Source organism: Lygodium microphyllum, chromosome 2, assembly GCF_053477565.2.
Source record: "Lygodium microphyllum isolate KBCC chromosome 2, Lygodium_microphyllum_v1.1.10, whole genome shotgun sequence".
NCBI lineage: Eukaryota > Viridiplantae > Streptophyta > Polypodiopsida > Schizaeales > Lygodiaceae > Lygodium > Lygodium microphyllum.
Genome location: NC_141136.1, coordinates 156,831,395 through 156,839,337, shown reverse-complemented (window position 1 = coordinate 156,839,337; position 7,943 = coordinate 156,831,395).

Genomic DNA, 7,943 nt, shown 5'->3' with positions numbered 1-7,943 from the left:
TAGAGACCCAGTCTGAAAATCGCAGTTCGGGTTTCGATAAAGCACCGTTTCAACCTAATAAATTGTAATTAAAATTTTAAGAAGGAACCGTCGTTTTCTTATTAAGATTTATAACCTAATAAAATGTCACTCATTGTTAATAATTTCTTAAAATAAACCCTTCATTAAAATAATTTTCCCTCACTGCACTTTTTTTCCTTTTTAATAAACACGCTTCGTGGGATGGGCGCGTAAAGTCCTCTTAGTTGAAATTGATGGTCAAGGTTATGGTCAGGTCCTGATGTACATTTTTGTGGTATTATGGTTTGTTTATGTGCTACGATTACAGGTACGGTTTGTAGTTTATTTTCTTTCTTTCTTGCCTGATACGGGGTTTTGGGTACTTGTTTGTTGCATCGCATGAAGTTTTCGCTCGCATATGTGTAGAGATCATGTCAAATTTTTTCTAGGATGTGGGTTGTTTGGGGTGGTAAATTGGTTAGTTACGTCTACATGTGTATGTCCTTCTTTTTTATTGATTCCTTTTTTATAGCCCTTTGATTGTTTTGCAGGCATTCTTTGTGATTGTCTATGTTGTGGTGTGTGTGTTTTCCATCTGAATGGCACCTCATGCTCCTCCTCCTATCTAGTATGTCCCATTGGTCAGTAGGGATTATTCTTCCCTACTGGCTTTTGAGCCTATAGCGAAAGCAGGACTTGCGACTTTCATGGTTGCTTCATTTCCATTGATTCCAGATGATCCATCCTTGTGTGATGAGTTCCTTGCCTCATACAGCAAGAAGTTGGGCCTGGTTCTTGGTGCTTCCATGATATTGACACCGCGAGGGTTAGGCAAGGCTTTACCTCTTCCCTACAAAGGAGAGCCCTTTGTTACAGCTAGACAATTATTCTCCAGCAATGAGATTTTCAAGCTGTTACAGAAGCAGACCAAGGAAATTCTGGATGTCAAGAAAGTGATCAACACTTCAAGAGTATCTTTTTCCATGATCACTAATCGTCTTTGGAAGTTAGTCTGTCAGTTTCTCCAAGACCGGTTTGCCAAAACACCATCCCATTACTTGTCCAAAGAGCTCTTCACAGCTTCCAAGATGGTGTTAAAAGGAGTGGCTATTGATTGGAGTACTTACCTGCTTACAAAGATGGACCAACATTTTGTCAAAGTAACCAAAGGAAATGTTACAAATGTCACCTATGGATCCTACCTGCATGCTTTCTTGACATACTTAGGCCTAAAGAAGGGTGTGCTACCACCTCCTCCATCTGATCCAGTACCTCCCCCTCCACCTTCAGAAGAGTCAGGACCTATTGATATAGAGGATCTTGATTCCCCTCCTCCACTGGTCATTCAGCAAAAGCGCTTGAAGCATGTGGCAAATAAAACTCCTTCAGTTCTTCCTTCAGTCACAATTCTTGCTACATCTGGCAATGACCTCCCTACTTACCTCACATGTAACAATTTATTGAGAGCACATAGAGAGGGTTCCTTGGACATATTGGTCCCTTCACTGAATAGTTTAGTGTCGGGAGATGCTATTTCATTCCTCTATAAAGACATCCAGAGTTCGATTGAACTTTCAGGGACAGCTTGTGCTCAACAGATGTATACTTCTTTCTATGAAGAACTGATGCAATCCAAAGACCAGTTGCATAAGGCAACTACAGAGTTAGCCTCTGCTAAAGACGCACTTGCAAATTTGTTTAAGCAGATGGAGCAGCAAACCCAAATGATTGAGGCCCAAAGAGAAGAGATATCTTCTTTGAATAATCAGTTAACAGAAGCTTAGTCAGAGGTCACTAAAGACTCAGAGGAGAAAGAGAGGATGTCCAAAGAAGCTCAAGAGTTAATCTTTTAGATGCAAAATTATTAGCCTTATAGACTGCTCATGACACAGTGGAATCACAAGCTTCCCAAATCAAGCAGTTGCAAGACCAACTGACACCGTCACGGTCTGTTCCTCCAAGCCCCAATGTTCCTCTGATTCCTTCTATCTCTAAGTAGGACTTGGCAGTTCTTTAGAGACAAGCCATATTGTGTCCATTATTCCAAGATAAAGTGGAAAGATTGCAGTCTAGGATGGATTTGTTATGGTCAACATTTGAGTACTTCAAAGAGTATGTTCCTCCGGACCATTCTTTCTTTGTCCACTATCAGTTGCAGAAGTTGGCCTTTTATATGAAGCTTTCAACAATGGATCTTCCTCTTCCAGACAATGGTTGAAGTGGGGCTTGGTCTCCTGAGTTACTGACAGAAGTGTTCCATATGGTATTTGAAGATTCTGTGACGACGAATACCATGTTGCTGTCTTACATGTATCTACGGGGAGATGTGTTGATTCCAAATGAAGTAGATATGGCCTGATACAGGTGATAAGTTGGGGTCGTGGTTTGGCAAGATTATTGAAGATCCGACGGAAGATCAAAATTGAGCTCTTTAGTGAACTTATATTCTTCTTTTCCTTAGGTCGCGAGGACACTTCCTTTCTAAGTGTGGGGATATATGTTGAGAGTGGAAAAAGATTGAATTTTTGACTGATTTTTGTTGTTTTTGAGGTCTGAATGATTGATTTTTGATGGATTTAGAGTGATGTATGGTTGTTAATGGAAGTATTTGAGAGTGTTTTGGATTATATTGATTATGTTTTGGAAGTTCATGATGATTCTCAGTGGAGATATGAAGCTCTATGATGTTCTGATTGGTTCTGTATACCTTTTGTATAGCTTTTGTTTTGTTCTGATTGTTTTCTGTATGAAGCATGGATTGATTATTGATGAAGATTGAGATCTTTTGGAAGCTTATTGAATAGTTTTTGATAGTTTGGAATGGTTTGAGTATGAGTTATGAGGTTCTGATGACCTTCTGTAACCTTCCGTAGAGCCTTTGTCTCTGCTTTGTCTCTGTATTGTAACTGTACTGTAGCTGCTATGGTACTATACTGTAACTGTTATGTAGACCTTCTGTAAGTGTTCTGTAGAATGTATGGGTGACTTTGGGAAAATTTTCTAACTTTTGGAAAGGATGAATCTAAGTTCAAAAGAGCTAAAACAAGTGGAAGAAGCAACTGCTAAAGACTGAAGAGAAGACTGAGTGACAGTGACAGTAGTGAGCTGTGAAGAGACACTGTAGTGGCTCTGGTGACTCTTCATATCAGACATACCTCTTGGGAGGTGCATCCACGACCTAAGAAGGATTATTGAGAGTTATTATGAGAGTATTGTAGTGAGGATATGATGTACTATTGATAGAGAGAGAGAGAGAGAGAGAGAAAGAGAGAGAGAGAGAGAGAGAGAGAGAGAGAGCCAGAGATAGTCAAATCTATCAAAACAGTGTAACTATATATAAGAGATTGAGAGAGAGAACTATGAAGACATTAAAGATGAATACTATGTGATTGATTTCCATTCAAAAATGGTGTATTCTTTTGTGTTCTTTGTTATATTGAAGAATTCTATGAAGATGTTGAAGATTATGGTTGATTCTATCAAATCCGTGGGAGATATCTACTATGATGCTGCGTGAAGATTTACTGTTTTCTTTGTTTTGATGATCAAAAGAATGAAATAAAAGCTTGTTGATGTTACAAGATAGATTTTCTTACAGTAGAATCCCCTTTTCCTTGGTGTTCCTCTTGGGGCTTCACACACCTAAGAGTGTAGTGAGCTTACCTCTATGCTCGATCTAGTTGCCTCCTCCCTTAAGCACTTTGATAGCTCCATGATCCAAGGTGCAAGCTGGATCCTCAAGCTCCAAGCTCCATGTTCCATTGCTGCGCGCGAGACAAGAGAAGAGAAGAATAAGAAGAGAGAGGAATATGGAGAACTTCTCCACCACGGTCCCTCACCCTCACACACTCACTCCCTCACCCTCCCTCTCTCAAGCATAAACTCAAACAAGAAAGAAGAAGAAGATGATGATGATGATGGTGGTGATGAGAGCTAGTTTTGGCCACATACAAGAATGAGCTTCTTCATTCACTTTTTGCCTTTTATACAAAACCCTAATCCCCTTTGGGCACCCATCCCTTTTTTACATTGTGCCTAGGTCTTCTTTTCCTATTTCCTTCTTGTTTGCATTGTGCCTTTCACCCATGCATGTCTATGTTTACAAAATGCATAGGAGGGAGCCTGGCACTCTTTTACAATGATTTAGAGTGCACTTTTATATTTAAAATGTGCCTTTCCTCTTTTGCACTTGCCCTAAACTTTCGAGGTTATCCTTGCTCTTTTGGTTCCTATTTCTTTAGTCGGCAGGCTACCTTTTTCAGCTTTGTCCTACGACTTTTTAATTTTATTTTTGATTTCTTTGCACTGGGGTTATCAAACACAGGTTACAAAGTAGAAAGATGTATTAAATGATGATAGGGTAAGTAATGTTTCCATAATAGTTAAGGTATTTTTGAGTGACTCTATAGGTTGCCTTCTTTCATTTGCTAATGGAAACTCATATTTAAAAAATCACAATAAGTGAAAATTTTAAATTAATAATACAATTTGTAGTAGAAAGTCATGTAGACTTACAGTGAGGTAGAAAAGACAAGTTAAACAGTCAATACTTGGATTTTCATTATCTTTGTAACTGTTAACTAATTAAAAGGTAAAGAAACGATACATGTGGCTTTTTGTCTAGAAGCCTAATGAAGATGATAGACTGTATATCTTTACAATTGCTAAGAGGAAAAAAATAAGCCTTAGGTCATGGCTTGGTACCAAAAGTTTCAACAGTATCTTATGTTTTCTTGTTGACAAAATAAGAGCTTTAGAGCAAGGTGATGGCATTTCTAATGTATATGGCTATTGCAATAGCCTCCTCTTCAAGTAGTTTGAGGAAAGACAAGTAATGGATCTCTAGTTGTTGCTGAGAAAATACTTGCCATCTCTTTGATGAATGAGCTTAATGACAATTAATGTTGTTGCAAAGTGCCCCATAATGGACATTCTTTCCAAACCATTAGTAGAGAGCATTATTGTATCTTTAAACACTTGATAACATTCATTAGGAAACCCATCTAACCTAGGAATTTTCCCTTGATTTAAGGAATCCATTATGTCATTTAGCTCATAGTTTGATAAGTATTACACAAAGGGCAACATTGGATAGGAGCATCATAGCTTTGTTACCTACTACCAAAGTTTTACCTTCACTATGGGAAGAGGGGAGCTAAAGATTATTGCATTAAATGCAAGCACTACTTCTAGATCCTACTCCTAATTAGTAGCCTTAACGCCTTCTTTTTTAAAAAAATAGTGTTAATTTCCCTATCTTTTTTCTTCTTGAGAAGGTTGAATATTTCCTTGGTGGGTCTATGAGCCTTGCCTTCCCAACCAAGTTTTGGTAAAATCAATTGCTGGGCCTCTATGGACTCTTCTTTTTTATTAAGTTTAACCTTAAGTAGGGTTGTTTGTGCATTAAGATTACCTATGCTAACAACCCTTTCTAAATCATTACATCATGCCTACTTAGTTACTCTTTTGTCTTCCTTGTTTGAATGGCCCATTCTTTACTTTTCTTGATTTTGGCTTACAACTTTATTCCAAGCAATGGATGGAGAGGGTACATACTTGAAGCAATTATTCTAAATCCTATTAGCATTGGTCTTAACAAAATCTAACTTAAAAAGAGTGGGGTCACGGTGGAACTACCTAGACTTGATAATCTTATCCTGGCTAGGCAAATGAAGCTCAATGGGCCAATTATCAGACATCACACTACCATTCCAAAGTTTCTTGGAGAAGCTAATGAAAGTGGACAAAATGTTGAGAGATGTAGGTTTTGTCTAGCCTAGCTTTTCTCAATGCATCCCCCTTTTTGGTTGTTTGCCCATGTAAATTTAGATTAATAACTTTCATTCTATTAAGCCATGAATATTCTTACAATTAAGCCAAGAAGCTTTTCCTTTACCTGAGACTATCAAACTTTTGGCAAGATACTTGTCATTACTGTCTTCCACCATGTTAAAATCTCCCATCAAGGTTATAGGGCATTGAATACCTTCAAGAGACTCTCAAGCTTGATGTTTATCTGCATTAGGACAATTACCATACACCCAGATCATTACACATTCATCTTCACATTTAAAGTGCATAACAATCCGATTCTTGCTTGATCCTTTATTGGCATAGACATTAACTTGGAACAAGCCCCAATGACTCTCGCCCCACTTCTAGGGGAATGATCAATATATCGACATTTATGATAAGAGGGAATGATTTAAAAAAATTGCAAATTGTGACAATTGCATTTACTTCGTGAAGTCATGAAGGTACAAATTGTCAAGAGAGTTTTATTCTACCTTAATCAATTTTTAATCACTTTAGCTTTAGAGGGGTTAGTGAGCCCTTTTGTGCTATATGATATTATTATACAGACTTAAACATTCATGATTCATGTTAGATTTCCCTTTTAGGACCGAAACCTTGTTTTGAGAGAGATAAGACTCATCTCCTACCATTGAGAAAATTCTCTTAGGGCCCTTAGAAATACTACCATGGATTGATTATTGTCTAGTTCATGTCTTCCTACATGTTCTTCATCCTTAGTCTAGAACTCCCAAAATTTTAGGCCATGATCAAGAGGATATTCATTAATCCTTATCAAGCTTCACTGTAAACTTCTTGTTGGAAAATTAAGAGCCATCAATAAAATTCTTATCCCCCTCTTTAGAGCTTTGTGTTGGCAAGTAGACTTGGACATGTTCTCTTTCCTTACTTTTACATTTTTGGGTCAGATTGGGGATGTGGACAATTACTACCTTCAATCAATTCAGGGTTTGATAGGTCCATTAAGAGGGAGGAATACTTATTTTGTGCTTTGCTCTTCTTTTAAGTGCTATTATTTTGGTTGTTCTTATTACTCTTTCACATCCTCTAATTGATCTTCCTTATTGTCTATCTTGGGAGATTTACGGGATTCCAAGTGTTTTATCTCCATGTAGGCCTTAATACAATGCCTTTATTTTGAAGCATTGAAAAGCACGAGTTATGTAAATTTTAAAAGGCGATTCTTGATTTGTTATTAGGATACTATATTAGTCCATGATTCCTAGGGTCCTTGGTGCCACTGAGCATTCTTTAACGGTGGTGTTCATGCCAACCTCTAAAAAGGATGCCATGCTACCAACACGTGGCCAACCTCCAAAGTGGCACTAATGGGCAATGGTCGAAGCGGCTAGGTAGGCGCTTGCAGACACATGCGAGGGCAGAAGGATTGAGGACCTCGTGACATTGCCTCTAGGCTTCCAGGTAGATACCATTTTATATTCATGCTCATAATACATAGGAGTCTAGACTTAAGAGTGAGAGGCTTGATTTTATTTCAATCGAGGTTATATGATGTAAACTGATTCATAAAAAAATGTTACAATCATTTGCTTAAAATATCTAAGGTTGCTCTGTATACATTAGAATAATGGTCAAAACTCCACCAAGTGCAACTTAGGATAGCAATAAACTAGTGTAAAGCAATATCAAACTATAACGTTCTAAGATCAATCTGCAAAGACTCGAAAAAACTTTCATACCAATTCTTGAGGATCCTAAACAACCTTATATAGAGTTGTTCAATTTGGCCTTATGAAAGGATTCAAAATGTGTGTGGATTGTTAGATTAAGAAATGCCATGGATAGTTCTAATCATCCTAAAGCTAAAGAAGGTGTGGTCTACATCAAGTTTTCACAAAGCTGGATGAGCAACTATATTGTTCATCGGTTAATTAATAGGAAAACCCCTTTGCTTTATGTAAGAAAAGGATTGATTTGGAGATTTGAAGTGACCTTTTGTTTACTAGTTCTTTTGCTAAGTGGCCACTTTCTTCCAACAAGTTTAACACTACTAAGGAATGCTATCAATAAATGGGTATTTTATGTTAGCTTAAAATTTTACATTAATATGAAATTTTCTTTGCTTTCGATAGAGCAACACTAGACAAGGAATTGCTAAAGCGGCGGCA